This window comes from Sus scrofa, chromosome 15, assembly GCF_000003025.6.
Source record: "Sus scrofa isolate TJ Tabasco breed Duroc chromosome 15, Sscrofa11.1, whole genome shotgun sequence".
NCBI classification, from domain to species: domain Eukaryota; kingdom Metazoa; phylum Chordata; class Mammalia; order Artiodactyla; family Suidae; genus Sus; species Sus scrofa.
Genome location: NC_010457.5, coordinates 111,168,556 through 111,186,354, shown reverse-complemented (window position 1 = coordinate 111,186,354; position 17,799 = coordinate 111,168,556). Strand labels below are relative to the sequence as shown.

The 17,799-nt window shown below is 41.8% G+C and overlaps 1 protein-coding gene across 3 annotated transcripts in view; it reads left to right on the top strand.

Moving 5' to 3' along the window:
• The window catches only part of PLEKHM3 (pleckstrin homology domain containing M3), a 196,806-nt gene continuing 179,433 nt past the window's right edge, over window positions 427-17,799 (top strand). Inside the window, exon 1 of one of the 3 annotated variants that reach the window (XM_021076249.1) lies at window positions 427-470. The gene's annotated coding sequence lies outside the window, so the exon portion shown is untranslated. Of the gene's footprint in view, window positions 471-843; window positions 1,359-17,799 lie in introns of those variants that run through there. The other 2 variants (XM_021076247.1, XM_021076248.1) reach the window with 2 other exon arrangements.

Here is a 17,799-nt window from a genome sequence, read left to right as displayed (position 1 = left end):
AAAGCTCTCATTAGGGGAAACCTCTTGTCAAAAGTCCTGAAGCAAAGAGGAAGAAATGTATCTCAAATTGCAGTGTAAGCTTTGAAACAAACTTAAACATCAGCCAAAAGAGATGTTTTTTAAAATTCCGTGATTAAAGATTTTCTTATGAATCTTTAAAGGAGATTTTTTTTTTTTTTTTTTTTTTGCATTCAGTTCTTCATTCATTCATTGAAACATATATAGCTTGCACGGAGCTTTGGGCCTATCATGTGGTTGGGAGTGAAACCAAAATTGTTCCTGCCCTCAGAGAGTTTATAGGTGAGGCTGGGGTCGGGGTGGAGAAGCCAGTAAAACAGGTAAGTAAAAACATGTGTGATTATAAATTGAGCTACGTGTGTTACAAGAGAGAATAAAGTGGGGAACGTCAAGGAAGGTCTTCCAGCCTGACTGCCATATCCTGTTGCAATGCCTGCAAAAGTCACTGTGGGGTGAGTTGGGGTGTCTCATTAAGGACCACTCAGATCACACACACTCTTTGTTTTTCTGGGAATCTGAATGAGGGTTGAAAACCTGCACTCAAAACTCTCTGCTTGCAATCTGCTGGCTACACCATGAAAGGGGAGTGAAAATTGACTTTTATCACAGCTCCAAACCTGAAATGTGAAGCAATCTCTAGGTCCTAAAAGTCCTATTTTCAGAAAGAACTTATCTGAGTAATTCTCTCAGACAAGGGAGATGCTAAAAACAAGACTGATCTCCAGTCTGTTCCAAATGAAATTTTGCAGTTGCAAACATCTATTTGGGCACTGGGAGGAGCAGAGAGGTGACTCTGGGGCACTAGCCATTGTTTTCAAAAAGTGTGTGATGAAAACTGTGTGTAGGAAGACAAAGAGATAAGGAGCCCAGGAGGGTGCGGTCAGGCCCTTGCGGGTGCTAGGTCCCTGGGCAGGAAAATCTAGTCCTTGCCGACTGGAACCTTGTGTGTCCGGATCTCGCTTCCCGGGCTGCAGGAAGGAAGCATTTAAATGTGGGACCGCCAGAAGCGCTTGTAAACAGAGAGCCGGGCCGGGATGGTCGGTGGCCAAGCCGGCTTGTCACCGTGAGGAAGGCGGGCGGGCTGCCGAAGCCAAGCCCCAGCCAGGAGTAGGCTGCGGGCCACGCAGGTGAAGAGAGAGAAGCGGCCGGCGGCTGGGTGAGCATCTGCCGGCTTCTGTGCTGTCTGGCTGGCCATTGGGGGAAGGGTGTGGGGATGACAGCATTGTAAATATCCGAGACGCTCCCCGGGGTAGCGGTGATTTTGCTGTTTCTTCCATGCTTTGGTTTTTATTTCATCCTGGAAACTGCTGGAAACTGCACAACAGTGCAATGCATATCAGGTAAGGGGAGATGGTATGAGGCGTTGTCTGTTTTTTGTTTTTTAAATGATACAGGTTTATAAGTAGAAATCAGTTGAAATAGATGATCCTGTTCTGTGCGTTTTTACTGCTCTCCCCGCCCCCCCGGCGCTCCTGGGTCCTAGAAACCAAGCCTTAGCAGAGCTTTTACATTAAGCTGGCACTCCCAGGAATGATTTTTTCCTTCTGTTGACCTCGTTCATTTTTAGTATACAGTAAATGACATTGTGGCTGATGACAAGCATGATTTGGCCTTCTATGAAAGGATTACTAAGCTTAAAGATAAGGAAATTTCAGACCTGCTTCTCAAAGTTATTAATGAGATATATAAATGAATGACAAATTGAGACTGGCCTAGATGCATAGCTTGAAATCAGGACAGATTTGAATTTACTAGGTTAAACTGAGACAGAGCTATACTGTTGTAAACTTATTTGGAAGTTTTTGTCCTCCTTGGAAAGGAGACATGTCTGGGTTTTTTTTTTCTTTAATATTTTAAATTTAATAGTCATAGTGAATTGCAATTTGCATTCATTCATATGATACTTCATTATAAAATACTATATATAAATTATAATTGGCACACTTTAAGATAAAGGCAATTTTTGTTTCATTAACTTCAGAAACATGCCTTAACCACAACTGGGTTAAAAGGTCAGTAGACATATCACCTTGGTAACATAAAGTTTTAGTTAGTAGAATATTAAGTTATTATTAGTTTTGCTTTTTAGGGCCACACCTGTGGCAGTAGAATATTAAGTTAAATTGCACATAGAGAAGTGTTTTATAATCATGCACATGAAGGAAATCATATTAATGCCTGATGAGTTTGTCTTTACAGTGATTATTTTCATAATGTAATGGTTCATAGCAAGAACCATAAAGCCATTCTGAGTTTGAATTCCTGCTTGGCTACTTCTTATTATGTAATCCTGGGCAGTTTATTTGCTGTGTTTCTTAATCTGTAGAATGGGAATAGTATTACTGGTCTCATGGAGTTGTTATGAGGATTGAATGAGTTAATGGGTTTAAAGTTCTTAGGATAACATATGTAATGTCATGTTATACGTGTTTGTTAATAAATACATAAAATAAAAATATACCTGTGTTGAAAGTAAAGTGGTGTTTGCCTGAAGTTGGAGGAGGGGAGAAATGGAGAGTTGTTAAATAGATATAGAGTTTCATTTTTGCAAGATGAAGAGTTCTAGAGATTCGTTGCATGACAATGTAAATGTGCTTAACAGTACTGAACAGTACACTTGGAAATGGTTAAGAGGAGTTCCTGTTGTGGCTCAGCGGGTTAAGTACCATCTATTCCTGGCCTCGCTCAGTGGGTTAAGCATCCAGTGTTGTTACAAGCTGTGGTGTAGGTTTTAGACGTGACTCAAATCTGGTGTGGCTGTGGTGCAGGCCGGCAGCTGCAGCTCTGATTTAACCCCTGGCCTGGGAACTTCCATATGGAACAGGTGCGGCTAGAAAAAACAAAACAAAACAAAACACCAAAAAAGATTGATAGTACATTTTACATAATGTGTATTTTCCCACAACTAAAAAAAAAAAAATACCAGTGTTAACAAAGTTATATACAGTCATCCCTCATTATACAAGGGGGATTGGGTCCAAGACCCTTTCGGATACTGAAATGCAGGAATGCTCAAGTCCCTAATATAGTGCTTGCAGATAAACTATGCACATCCTCTGGCATAATTTAAATACTCTCTAGATTACTTTTAATACCTAATATAGTGTAAATTCTATGTAAATAGTTGTAAATTTAGTGTAAATGATATGTTAATAGTTGCCTGGCACCCAGCAAATTCAGATTTTGCTTGTAGCAGCTTTCTGGAATTTTTTTTCTCCAAATATTTTCAATCAGAGTTTGGTTGAATTTGTGGATATGGAATCCAAGGGTACAGAGGGCAGACTGTATTCAGAATCTTTTTTTTTTTTTTTTTTTGTCTTTTGTCTTTTTTAGGGCCAAACCCATGGCAGATGGAGGTTCCCAGGCTAGGGGTCTAATGGGAGCTGTAGCTGCTGGCCTATGTCACAGCCAGAGCAACGCCAGATCCGAGCCATGTCTGAGATCTACCACAGCTCACAGCAATGCCGGATCCTTAATCTACTGAGTGAGGCCAGGGATCAAACCCGCAGCCTCATGGTTCCTATCAGATTCGTTTCTACTGCACCATGATGGGAACTCCTGTATTCAGAATCTGTGTTAAATACAGCAGCCCCTTCACATTTGCCTTTACGGTTGTGAAAAATGCAACTTCTGGCAGTCATCAAGAAGATTCACTTATTTGATCATACAATGAAATGTCATAAAGAGCACAAACAAATAAGAAATAACACCTAAGACCCTATAACAGGCACAGCTCACAGTTCTGAAAATGCCACTCCACCAAGATTGCATGCCCCAATCCCTGGAACCTGTAAATATGATGAAATATCACTCCCTTGATCATGTTATGTTATGTGGCACAGTTGGATTTGAAATGGAGGAATTAGCTGGTGGGCCAGATCTAATCAAAGGTGCCCATAAAAGTGGAAAGTGGAGTTCTCGTCATGGTGCGTTGGAAACGAATCCAGCTAGGATCCATGAGGTTACGGGTTTGATCCCTGGCCTCCCTCAGTGGCTTAAGGATCCAGCATTGCTGTGAACTTTGGTATAGGTTGCAGATTAGGCTTGGATCCAGAGTTGCCGTGGCTGTGGCCTAGGCTGGCAGCTGTAGCTCCTATTGGACCCCCTACACTGGGAACCTCCATATGTCAGGGGTGCGACCCTAAAAAGCCAAAAAAAAAAAAAAAAAAAAAGAAAGTGGAGAGTTTTCTCTGGCTGGGAAGAATCAGAGACATCCAAAGTCTGAGAAGAACTGAACATGCCCTTGCTGTTTTGAAGTTGGAGCGGACAACTGAGAGAGAGTGGGTGCAGCCTGGAGAAGTGCCAGAGGCGTAGAATTGCTGAGGGAGACCCAGCATGGAAAATGGAGTCTCAGACCTCAGGCCAACAAACTGAATGAGCTCAGAACTGGATTCCTTACCAGAGACTTTAGTTAAGACCCTAGTCTGGCCAGTGCCTGATTTCAGCCTTGTGAAAGAGAGCCTGAGCAGAGAACCCAGCCAACCCCACCCAGACTCCAACCTTCAGAATTGTGAAATAGGAATAGGTGTTGTTTCGGAGTTCCCTGGTGGCCTTGTGATTAAGGATTTGGCATTGTCACTGTTGTAGCTCAGATTCGATCTCAGGCCCAGAAACTTCTACATGCCATGAGCAGGACCAAAAAAAAGGTTGTTGTTTTAAGCTACTAAGTTTGTGGAAATTTGTTATACAGCAATAGAAAACTAGCAAGACAGGAATAGACTATCCATAGAAGAGAAAACTTAATAGCTAATAGACTGAAAATGTATTCTCTTTCCATTAATCAAAGAAGTGAAAATTGAAACAACATCAAGGGACCATTTTTCTAGCTCTAAAATTTTACATAGGTTTTTTTGTTTGTTTTTGCCTCCATGGCATATGGAGGGTCCCACGCTAGGGGTCGAATTGGAGCTACAGCAGCCGGCTTACACCACAGCCGCAGCAACCAGATCTGAGCCCCGACAGTAACCTACACTACAGCTCACGGCAATGCTGGACCCTTAAACCTACTGAGCAAGGCCAGGGATTGAACTTGCATCCTTATGGATACTAGTCAGGTTCATAACCTGCTGAGCCACAACGGGAACTCCCTACATAGGTTTTTTTAAAGATTCTGATTCTCCACATCTGCTAGTGTGCCATGGAGCAGACAGTCTCAGACACTGTGAGAGATGTGCAGATGTTATAACCTTTATGAGAAGCTTGTTGGCTGAATGTATGAAAAGCCTCACTAATGTGTCCTCCCTTCAAGCAGTAGTTCCAGCAATCTGTCCAAAGGAACTTAGAAATATTTTAAAAGTTAATGTTCATAAGTGCTTAATATGGGTTTGGTTAAAAGTCAGATATTGGCAGTAGTCTAACTGCCCAACGAGAGGGGAACAGTTTAAATAAATTATGATGTTATCAAAAGATACGATGTTATACAGACTTAGAAGGATATTTATGAAGACTTTTAACAGTGGGGAAAGGTATTTATCAAGTTTTGCTAAGTGGGGGGAAAATAGGATGGAACATTATTTACAGTAAATTCAACTATGTTTACAAAAACAGATCTACCTGCATAAGGAAAGGGGCTGAAAGGGCCAAAATGGGGCAGTACTTTTTTCCCCTTGGAGGATGAATAGGCATTATTTTCCCTTTTATACTTTTATGTATTTTTGAAATGTTGAACAATGAATATATAGTAGTTGTTTATAACCATAATAATCAATACATATTATTTTAAAAGCTGTTAAGACTCTGCACTGTGGGGAAGACAATGAATTTAAGACATTGTTCAGTTGAATAATGGAGAAAATTAAAATCCATAAAATAAACATGTGGCAGAAAAATGATTTTGTGAAGGAAGATTGTGAGATAGGAAATGTTAACTATGATTGGAAAGATTGAAAATAAAGTTGGATAACTTATTTCTCAATAAGGATAATCCTTCCTGGTGGAAGGATTGCTGAATATCACACTGAAATGAGAGGAAAAGGGGGCTCATGCTTGTGTTTTCATTAGAAATCTTTGTTTTCTCATGGATTGATGGATTTTAGGCTGTGGGCTATAGACTAAATTTAATTACACAAAGTGGAAAACAACTATGATGAATATATAACCATTAGAAAAAAAAAAAGGGAAAAGTCACCTGGATTTTTTTTTTTAAACAGTTTTATTATTTATTTATTTATTTATTTTTGTCTTTTTGCTATTTTTGGGCCGCTCCCGAGGCATATGGAGTTTCCCAGGCTAGGGGTCAAATCGGAGCTGTATCTTCTGGCCTACACCAGAGCCACAGCAACACGGGATCCGAGCCGCGTCTGCAACCTACACCACAGCTCACAGCAACATCAGATCATTAACCCACTGAGCAAGGGCAGGGACCGAACCCGCAACCTCATGGTTCCTAGTCAGATTCGTTAACCACTGCGCCACGATGGGAACTCCTAGGATGTTTTGACTAGGAAAACCAAACTGGATGTAGGCTGGTAACATCTGCATTAAAAAAAAAAAAACATCTAAAACTAATCTTTATTGAATATTTATCGATTATTTATCAGATACTTGGTATACTTTATTCTAGTTTAACCATGTGTACAGCCTTCCTACAATACTTGAAGTCAAGTCATACATTTACATGTTTAAGAAGCAGGCATGGAGATAGGTACTACTTTAGTTATGGGTTTCAGGAGACCTGATTTAATAGAAACCAGAAAAGGTTAGACCATTTGGGCGATTTTCCTTTTTTTTTCTTTCTTTTTTTTTTTTTTAGGGCAGCACCTTTGGCGTATGGAGGTTCCCAGGCTGTGTGTCAAATTGGAGCCACAGCTGCTGGCCTACACCACAGCCACAGCAATGCAGGATCCCAGCTGCATCTGCGACCTACACCATAGCTCATGGTAACACCAGATCCTTAACCCACTGCGATGCCAGAGATTGAACCCATATCCTCATGGATACTAGTTGGGTTTGTCACTGCTGAGCCATAACAGGAACTCCCTGGGCAGAATTTTTAGGATTCTCCATCTCTAGACAGTTTGCAGGAGCCCCAGACCACTGCTTCTCCTTTTTTTCCCACCAGCTCCTTTTTCTACTTTCACTTTACTCTCTTTTCTCACCCCTATTGCAAAGTAAGGAAAGTGTCTGTTGCCCCATTGGCTGCTTGCAAAATGCTCATTTTCTTCTTGGGAAATGTTAACTCTTTCAAAAAAAAAAAAAAAAAAAAAAAACACCTTGTAGAGGGATATATAGCAAAGAATTGCTTTTTTTCTTTTTCCTTTTTCTTTTGGAGTAGATTTTGTATTTGGTTCATAAGTAGCTGAGCTGTAATCTAGCTTGGAGTTTCTGGTGTAAGCTAAGCTAAATAACTCAGAGAACAGAGTACTGAGTGAGACCATGATAAAAAAGACTACCAGCCGTAAACTCTGTGCAGTATGTTTGCTCTATTTCATTGGCTACTGTAGGTAATACCAGACAGACAATAAAAAGCACACATAATTCACCTTCATACTGACAACAAGGTAAGAAGTTTATTTGGCCCATGAGTGTAATTACTGGTAATGGCAATGTGAATTATTAGCAAAAACCAAAGTCAAAACATAGAGGCCATTGCATCGAGATGTCAGGCATGCTATTTTCATTAACATTTTGTTTGTTTTTCATACACTCATTAACTGTCAATTTGAGTTATATGTTTTAAATTGGATCCCCTGATTATATGCCACCTTTATGAATATGTTAGAGGTTTATTTGTCAGTTATTGTCATTAGTGTAACCACTTTATAGTTCAGTACAAAGTAAAGCTGCCCTGTTCTGCATTATCCAGTCTATTTGTGGACATTCATCTTACTGGGAAATTGATAAATATCCAGTTCACCTTGTGGTCTATAGATGTGTAGTTATAAACATAGACTTTTCACAGAACAAGGAACGTATAAGTTAGAAAACACCAGAAATATAACCAACAGTTCTTATGCTCCAGGAAATTAGCTAAATGATCTCCCATGAACTTCTTAGAACAACTTTTCTTCTACCATCAGAGAATCATTGGTTTGTTGATTAAGCAAGTAGAAATTGAGCACCTGTTTTGTGCTGTGGCACATCTCTCTCTTGGGAAACAGTCTTGAAGAAAACGGGCACAATCCTTGCCTTCACGAAGGGTACAGTCTTGTGGGGGAGACAGACAAGAAAATGGGCTATTTTTTACAGAGTGAAAGGCATTGTAATTGAGGAAGTCAGTGTGCCGTGGAAACACATAAGAAGGATGTCCAAAATGGACGTGGGTGGCCAGGGAAGATGTGATACCTCAGCCAACACCTGAAGGCTGAATTAGAATTAGCCAAGTGGTGAGCCTGTGTGTTGGGGAGTGGGGTGTGGAGGAGATGGATATTTAAGAGCTCAGCCTGGGAGAGGAAGTGGACCTAAGCTCTTATAAGCCATGTTAAGGAGTGTGGGGTTTATTCAGACCTTAAGAGGGTTTTAATTTTAGAAAGCCCTCTCTCGCCTCAGTGATTAGTGGAGGGAAAGACTGAAGAGGGGGCACTGGATGGTGGTGTCTGAACGAAGGCCATAAAGAAGAGAGGTGCATACATTTGGCATGCACATGACTTGCTGATTTGGAGTGACTTGTCGGGGAAGGAGCCAGCAGGGTCAAGGTTGATGATATCCTTCACGATATGGAGACTGCCAGGAGGAGGAGCAGGTTGAGGGTCAGATCAGGAGTTTGGTTCTGAACACGGAGGAGCTAGAGGACATTGGAAAGGCAGTTGCATGCGTGGGTCTAGAGCTCAGGAGAATGGCCTGTTTCTCATCTGCCCCGTGGACTGCTGCTGAAGCCACAGTCACAAGAAGATCACCCAGGCAGAGGAGGAACTAAATACAAGGGTTGTGGGAAAAACAGAAGAATACCCACATTTATGATGTAGGCCTGGGAAGAGGAGCTCGGAGAAGGGGCTGAAAGGAGCATCCAAAGATAAAGGAGAGATACCGGGAGATACTGCGTCAGTGTGTTCATGACAGCAACGCAAAGGGTGGGTGCTCAGCAGGTCACATGCTGCTGCGAGGTCAGTCGGATGTCTAGTGAAAAGTCTCCTGGGTTTAATGACAGGGGAAATTGTTGGTGACCTCTGCCTGTGCAGGTTCACCTGGGGCAGAATCCCAGTGCTTCTGGGGGAAGAATGAATGTGTGGTGAGAAGCAAGAGTTAGAAAGTAAAAAAAAAAAAAAAAAAAAAAAACCAAAAACCCAAAGAACAAATTTCTTTAAGAAACTTGGAAGAGGATGGGAAGAGGGAAGAGTGTCTGTAGAGTAGCTGTAGAGGAGCTTGGGGGACAAGGGAGGGTGTTACTTATTTTTTCTTCTTTGAGAAGAGATACTCCTTTTGAATCCCCTTGCGTCTTTGCTCTGCAGAATCCCTCCACTCCCAAGACCCAGGAAACCTGATTCACAGCAGCTCATGCTGATTTGAGCAGTGTAGGAGGAACCCTGGAGTAAATTAAAACCTTATCTCAGAGCCTCCTAAACTCATTGCTGTCACCGCTTTCTCCGCTGGTTTGTTGGTTTGTAGTGGGAGAAGATCAGACAGAATGTGGTACCCTTTCCCTGGTAGCATACAGACAACCCCTGCCAGCATCCTGTGCCCTGCCTTTGCGTTCACAAAGCACTACCTTATGTCGTTTGATTTACAGCCTTTAGAGAAAGTAGGGTGGGGAATCCTTATTTGACCTACATTGAAATACCTAAAATTCAGGTTCAAATGACTTGCCCAGAATCCCACATCTGGTAGGGATGCTTGGATGATTCAAACTCAGGTCTTTTGATTCCAGATCTTGTGGTCCAACAGTAATTGCCCTTCACTGAAAGGTAGGATATGCTGTGTCTGTTCTCACTGTGGTGTGGTCATATGAAACCTGGACATAACATCTTTTAGTACATTTAAGAAACAAGAATGCAGGTGGTGGGTCAGCCTTGTTATTTTGTTTCAATCCTATAATACACTGATATTTGTCCCCCTATCCCACCCCACCAAAAAAAAAAAAGTTAAGTTGGTTTTGGGAGGAGGCAGTTTATTTGGACATGCCTTAATAGTTAGAGCATGTTTGAATTATCTACAGTCAAATCTAATTTAAAAACATTTCTATTAATTCTTTTGACAGAAACACTTATTTGCAGGTTTTTTTTTTTTTTTTAAAGCAAACATTTTTACAACTGTTTCTATTTATTGGCTAAATGAAAAACGATGTCTTTGGGAAACATTGGTAAAAGGTTTGGGCAATTAGGACTATATAAATATTTGCAAAAGCACTTGTTTGGCCTAAATGGAGTCACAGTTATTATACCTTTGCCGACATTCCAAGCAGTATGTCCAAGGTCACTGAGAGAATTGAGGTTAGCTATTTAGTTAGAGAACAGCCTTTTATTTTGTTTGTTCAGGCACCTCTCATCCACCATTCCCTTAGAGAATTTACAGTGACACAAATATTACAGAGGTGATTTTTTTTTTTTGTAAACTAAGTCTAAACTATTTTCCTGAGTATAAAGATGATATTTAACAATTAACTTTCTGAGTTGTAGGATTAACAAAGTTTTAAAAATAAATGTTGAAGTTGCTGATATTTGACATTAAAATTAAAAGCACCATGTGTGTAAAAATTCTAGCTATGTTATCTCAGGGTAATTAGTTTGCTATTAATTATCATATAGGAGGAAAGTGCATTTTAGAGTCTTGATTTTACTGCCTTACTAGCCGTATTACCTTGGACAAAGTAGTACATTTCTTTAAATCTCAATTTCCTTATCTGCAAAGTGGCAGCAGCAGCTTTCCAATAGGGTTGTGAGGATTTAACAGCATAATGAAGACAAAGGCCTTTACGTAACGACTTCTTTAAGTACTCAACAAATCTTGGGGATGACTGTTAAATCTTGGTCTTGGCATAGGAATTGTAAGAACTCTATTTTGTTTTTAAATGTTTCATTAAATACATTATTGCATATTTAACATATGTCCACCCATACTGAGGAGGCCTCTTTGGGGCATTTTTGAAAAGTTTAGTTTTGATGCAGGGCAACTATTTGAGTCCCATCTACTGTATGTCTATCATCCTAATATCAGATCAAAACAGCCAAAGAAATAGGGACCAATCAGAACTTCAGAATTCACCTTCAGGAGTTCCCATCGTGGTGCAGCAGAAAAGAATCCGACCAGGAACCATGAGGTTGTGGGTTCGATCCCGGGCCTCGCTCAGTGGGTTAAGGATCTGGCGTTTCCATGGCTGTGTCATAGGCCGGCGGCTGTAGCTCTGATTAGACCCCTAACCTGGAAACCTCCATATGGCTTGGGTGTGGCCCTAAAAAGACAAAAAACCCAAAAAAAAACAGAATTCACCTTCAGAATGTTTACGTATTGCAGACTTGTTTTGTAAAAATCCGTTTTGTACTACTAATAGTAGTCCATAATAAAAGGAATTTAAACCCAGATTTGGGGATGAAAATCTAGTTCTTATTGTTCTTCCTCTTCATACTTTGTAAACTTTTCCTTGTCCCGCATGGTGGGCAGAGGGTTTTCTGGCCTTTGTATTGTGCAAAGTAAAACCACAAAGACTCGTCCTGTTATCTTGCCTTGCCTTGTCCTATCTTTGAGGGTCAAAGACCGTGTTTTGTCTGCTTTTGGCAGCCTTGCTTATTTCCTGACAGAATTGGTAAGAGGCTGCTTGGTAGCCAACTGCGGTCAAGGTTGTCTTTGCAGATTATGTCCAAGAGGGAGGGAGCCATCATGGATGCAGCCCGTCACCACTGGGTATGTTTGTCCTTTCGAAAAAGAAGTGAGTCACCTTCTGCTTAAACCTTATCATGGGTCTAGTATTCTCTGGGTGCCTTTTAACAAAGACCACTGCTCACTTTTCAGCAGGTTCAAGTTTAGCCGGGAAAGAAAAAGATCAGTTAATTCTCATGTACATTCACTCTAACTGCCCAGAGGAACCAGTTTTGTGACTATGTTCTAACCCATAAGCTGGTGGTTGTTTTGAGGGTTAAAGCGGTGTTCTCCTTTCTGGTAATCGGCTGCCGTGACCTAAGGAATTAAAGTCAACAGGAAGTGTGGCAAGGATTCATTTCTCATGACATCTCAGCCACTCAGCAAAGGCCTTCTTTTGGCATGAGATGATTCTAAGGGTGGAATAGACTTGGGCAGCTTACGAAGAAGCCCTCTGCACTTGTGCCTCCCATGTGTTATTTCACTTCGAGCTCTCTCCTTAAAGATGTTCCTGTAAGCTGCCAGCTTCATGCCAGAAGCAGCATCATTTCTAGAGTTATGATACATTTGTTTGTATATTTGTTTTCTTTGTCTCTGGTTTCTTTCAGCCGAAGTCATCTTTGTATACATGTCATTATGCCATTTATTTATGTTCTGTCATTTAAGGCTTTTTATTGTCCCTTGGTTAGTAATGATTCTTTATGTTCCAGATATATAACACCTGTTATACACTGCTGTTAAGACACTTTTTTTTTTTTTCTCTTTTTAGGGCTGCACCTGTGGCATATGGAAATTCCTGGGCTGGGGTAGAATCAGAGCTGCAGCTGCCAGCCTCCACCACAGCCATAGCAATGCCACATCTGAGCCACGTCTGCGACCTACACCAAAGCTCACAGCACACTGGATCCCTAACCCACTGAGCAAGGCCATGGAATGAACCTTCATCCTCATGGGTACTAGTCGGGTTCTTAACCTGCTGAGCCACAGCGAGAACTCCCAAAGCACGTTTTATACTTGGTTTTACGTTGTTTCCCCACTAGCTATTAAGTTCCTTGAGGGAAGAAGCTGTGTTTTGTGTCCATAATATCATCTAATGTGGTGTTTGGGTCCCTCCTCTGTAAATACTTGCTGAGTGTAAATGGTTGTGTGGTTAGGAATCAGCTAGCTTCTGATACGGATAGTAACGGTTTAGATTTTACAAAAATGCCCCATATATTATCTTCATTTGTGCATTACTATTCCCTAATGGAGAGAGCACTGATGGAGACAAGCATTGGCAGGATTTCCATTTTGCAGATAAGAGGGGCAAGAAGTCCTGAGTCAGCTTGACTTGCTGGAGGTCATTCAGCTTAGAAGGCAGTGCTGGGACAGGAACTCTTTCCTGGTGTCCAAAGTGTGTTCTTCCCATTGAGTCGCCTCTGTCCCACCAAACTTAAAACTAGGTGGCTCATGGATTGAATTCAGCGTACTCACTCCTTGTTTATGGTCCTTTTAGCATCAAGGCCCTGAGTGATGTAAGGTGATTTAAAGGGTAATTGAACTTGGACTCAATCATTAGGGATTCCAGGAACTTTTTCTTCTCCAGGGGGCCTTCAGCTGACAAGAGATGAGTCATCCTGGTCTTTTCATCATCTTTAAAATAATCTTGCTACTTTACTATACCTCTGTCTGTTGAAATTACTACACTTTTTTTTTAATCAAGAAGCTTATCAAGCGTTTTATGAACATATATCCTAAACCATGCGTTGAAGTTGATTATTTCAGTAGAGTCCAGTGGTTATATGAGCTGCTAACATCTTTAAATCTCAGGTTACTTCCCTAGCTTATGTGGGTGTCTTGCCTGTCTGGGTATCAGGGTTCCTCCTTGAGGGTAGTAGCCACTACCTTCACTGTTGAGGTCTGTCACATATTCAGCCTAGGCCAGCTGGGTTAGCTTGGATGGCATCTCCATGTACTAGTCAGTTATTCCCTGTTGCAATTGGAGGCTGACTATGGCACACACAGTTTTTTTATGATGGAACTTTTCACCTTCTTTACATCAGTCTGGAATGAAGATAACTTGAGTTGTTCTTTTGTTTGTTTTTTTTAAATCACTATTTTGTGCCATGGAGGTAAGGGGAAATGGAAAACATTGAGTCTGCATTGTTGACACCTAAGTAACTGAAGTTTATGTCTGTCTGCTTTGTTTCTAAAAGCAGGACGTTTTGGAACTTGGATGGTTTTAAGAAAATGGGCTTCCCAATTAGAAGGCTTGGCTTTCCAATCTAGTGGTTGACATGGGAGCATAGTAACATTATTGTTTTCAGGAGCACAGCAGTCAGAGATTTAAAGTGCATACTTATGTTTAGTTTGGTTTCTGGGAAAACATCTTGGGGCATCAAATGCCTCAGTGATTTTTGCAAGCAGCAAACAATAAGTGGAGAGTCATGCATTGAAAAATGCTTTAAGATGATTACCTGGGAGTATTTCAAAGGGAATGTGTCCTTTCTGGTATTAGAAAGAACTTGAGCTCTAAGTCATTGGAAAATTAGAGTATCCAAGCTACAGATTCAGAGTGGTTTGCAAAATAATTCCCAAATAGGTGCATTTGTTTCTATAAAAGGTCTGACTGAGGTATTTGCTACCTGACCTTTGCCATTTTTTTTTTTTTAATGGCCACACCCACGGCCTATGGAGGTTCCTCAGCCCGGGATCGAATCCAAGCTGCAGCTGCTATCTAGGCCACTACGCCACAGCTGTGGCAATACCAGATCCTTAACCTACTGCACAGGGCCAGGGATTGAACTGAGCTGCCACAAAGATAATGCCAGATCCTTAACCTGCTGCACCACAGCAGGAACTCCTGCCATGTTATTTTTAAGTCTGGTTTCAGTAACTTGGAAGCTTTTTTCTAACCATGAAAAAAATTTAAAAGCTAAAGTCAACATAACATTTCGGAAAGCATGTCAGATTTTACTTAAATGAACTTATAATGAATTTACATATACTTTTGTCCGAAAACCAGAATGATGTTTATATGCACAGACATAAATACTTTGAAAACAATGTACTCTTTATGCAGTTGTTCATTCAGCCTGTATTTGCTGAGCACCATTGGCACTAGCCATAGTTTAAGCCCAGCAGGGTTGTAAAAATGAAATAAGGTAGAATCCCTGTTCTCAAATTGCTGGAAGTCCAGTAGGGTAGGTGTGTGACCTCAGGAAAGTTACTCATTATCTTTGCACTTTAGTTTCCTCATCTGTGAAAGTGAGAATCACGGTCCCACTTCACAGTTGAGGCTTAGAGAGATAAAGTACCAAGCAATGTACTGGGCACAAAATAGGCTTGTGATAGATTGTAATTATCATCATCATCCTCACTTCAGAAAGAACAGACAGCACTCAGTATCCGTTGTGGGGGTGGTACCGAAGGCATTCTGTGGACGTTTAAAGAAAGAGCAGATGGTTTAAGTATCAGGAGTCAAAGAAAGCTTGTGGAAGAGGTGGCAGTTGAGCCTGAAGAATGGGTAGAATTTCAGTAGGTAGAGATGAGGAGACGGTAGCTTAGAACTGTAAGCAAAGTTTTGGCATTAAGCCAGCCTAAAATCTGAGCAGCAGCATTCCAGTTTGGAGGGAAAGAATGTATTATGGAAAGGAAGGGGGGAGTTGGACAGGTAAGCTAGTCTAAGACTGTGAAAGGCCTGGAGTGGCGGGTGAGAGTTGGACCTCGTCATCAATGGGAGCTTCATTGAAGGACTTTATTTGCTCCTGCCTCCCCAGTACCTCAGCTAGCAGCCAACCCATAGTCAGCACTCTGCAAATAATTTTATTTGTTGATTTTTAGGGCCACAGGCGTGGCATATGGAAGTTCCCAGGCTAGGGGTCAAATCAGAGCTACAGCTGCCGGCCTACACCAGATCTGAGCCGCATCTTGTGACCTACACCAAAGCTCGAGGCAATGCCAGATCGTTAACCCACTGAGCGAGGCCAGGGATCCGACCTGTGTTCTCATGGATACTAATTGGGTTTGTTTCTGCTGAGCCACAATGGGAACGCCTCATCCAATAATTATTGAACGAATAAGTGATTTGTGTGACTTTAAACAAGCTAAGCTTCGTTTCTCCATAAGATAGGCCAAAATTGAAATGTTCTACAAATAGCTGGGAGCACAGGACCAGAGTCAGGCCTGAGATTGGGGCTGAAGGTGGGAATTTGGGAGGTTTGAACTTGGAGGTAATTGTTGAGGCCACAGTGTGGCTAAATTGACCTGAGGAGGACATGCGGCTGCAGTCAGAGAAGAGAGTTGAAGCTATGCTCCTGTTTGATGAGGAGACCAGGGAGGAAAGGAGGAAGATGCAACTGAGACGGAGAGGGTAGAAGTGAGAGGAAAACGGAGAGCGCAGAGCCTGTGAAACCGGGAGGGAAGGTTTGAGGAGGGGCTGCGGGACAGCCTCACAGACGGCAGTGCCTTGAAGGGCGTCAGTGGCTCTTGAGGAAGTCCCTGAACCGGGGGAAAGAGAGGTTCATTCAAGTGGGCTTTGTGCCAGGCTGTAAGGTAGCAGGGGCACAGCAGACTCTGGGACATTTCTTTTTCCTTCTCAGGGTTAGTATTTACTGCTGGTTGCTTCTTGAGCATATATTTGAACAGACAGTATGCCCAAACTCTATGTGTAATCTGATTCCAATTAAATATCAGATAAAACACACCAATGTATTTCTTTTCTGAGTCCTGAGATCATGACTGACGTGTATTTTCTTTTCCATGTCTGTCAGTATTTTCCAGAGTGTCTTTGAGTATTTATTACTTTTAGAACTGAGAAAAACACTATAACTTTTTTTTTTTTTGTCTCTTTACGGCCGTTCCTGTGGTATATGGAAGTTCCCAGGCTGGGGTTGAATCAGAGCTATAGCTGCTGGCCTACACCACTGCCAGATCTTTAACCCACTGAATGAGGCCGGGGATCGAACCTGCGCCCTCATGGATACTAGTCGGGTTCATTAACCACTGAGCCATAATGTGGACTCCCTAAAATTTTATTTATAAATGATATGTTCCAGAGTTCTCTTGTCATGCAGCAGGTTAAGCACCTGGCGTTGCAGCAGCTCGAATTGCTGCTGTGGCGTGGGCTTAATACCTGGCCTACAAACTTCCGCATGCCACGGGCATGGCCAAAGAAGCAAAAACCAACCAAACAAAACCCAGTAAATGGTATATTCCTTATGTGTTCCTTGGCAAAGCACTTCTCACTTATTGAACCTTAGATGTAGCCATTTAGTGTTCCCTCTAGGCCTGTGAAGATGGGATTCCGTCTGTGTCTGTAGCTGCCTTTCTCCTCTGAAAGGCCCCTGAACTCTCCGTTTCCTCATCTGCTGTTTGTGGCTTGCCAGTGCTCCACAGCATGCTTACGCTGTCTCTATGACAAAGCACAGTGACAAAGCATAACCTCTCATAGCCTGATAGTCCAGAATCATCCTCTGACGAGGGTCAGACCCTCTTGTGGTGAAGCCTTTACATTAGGTAACTCTCAGAAAATTTCCAGTCAGCTATGACCTTAACCAAGGTGAAGAACATCTGAGAGCCACATGTGCTGCCCCTTCTTCGAACTCCCCTTGGTTCTTGTGTTTGAAAATGGATTGGCGGGAACCCTTTATCCTAGGCGTCTTTAGCATTGCATTTTTAGCCATAGTCCAGCTGCTTCTAAAACTACACTGCCCCAGACACCCTCTCATCACTCATTACATTTTGAATACAAGCCATCTAGCCAAGTGGGAGGGAGTCAGCGCTTTTACCATCCAGCTTAGGGGAACATGGCATCTCTGTGTGGGCCAGGCTGGTATTATTACTCATATCTGCTTCTGCCTCTGTGTGGGAGGACTGCTGTATTCATCCTGCCTAATGAGCATATAAACAGCAGATTTCCTGGTTAGGAAATAGCAATGCACTGATTCTCCATCCTGTTACATTTCGATGCTTGCATAAAATTCTTTGGGTTGAGCTCTTACGACCACAGTGACAAATGGGCCTTAATTTCTCAATCTGTTACACAGGGGAAACAACTCTTTTTACAGAAAGGAT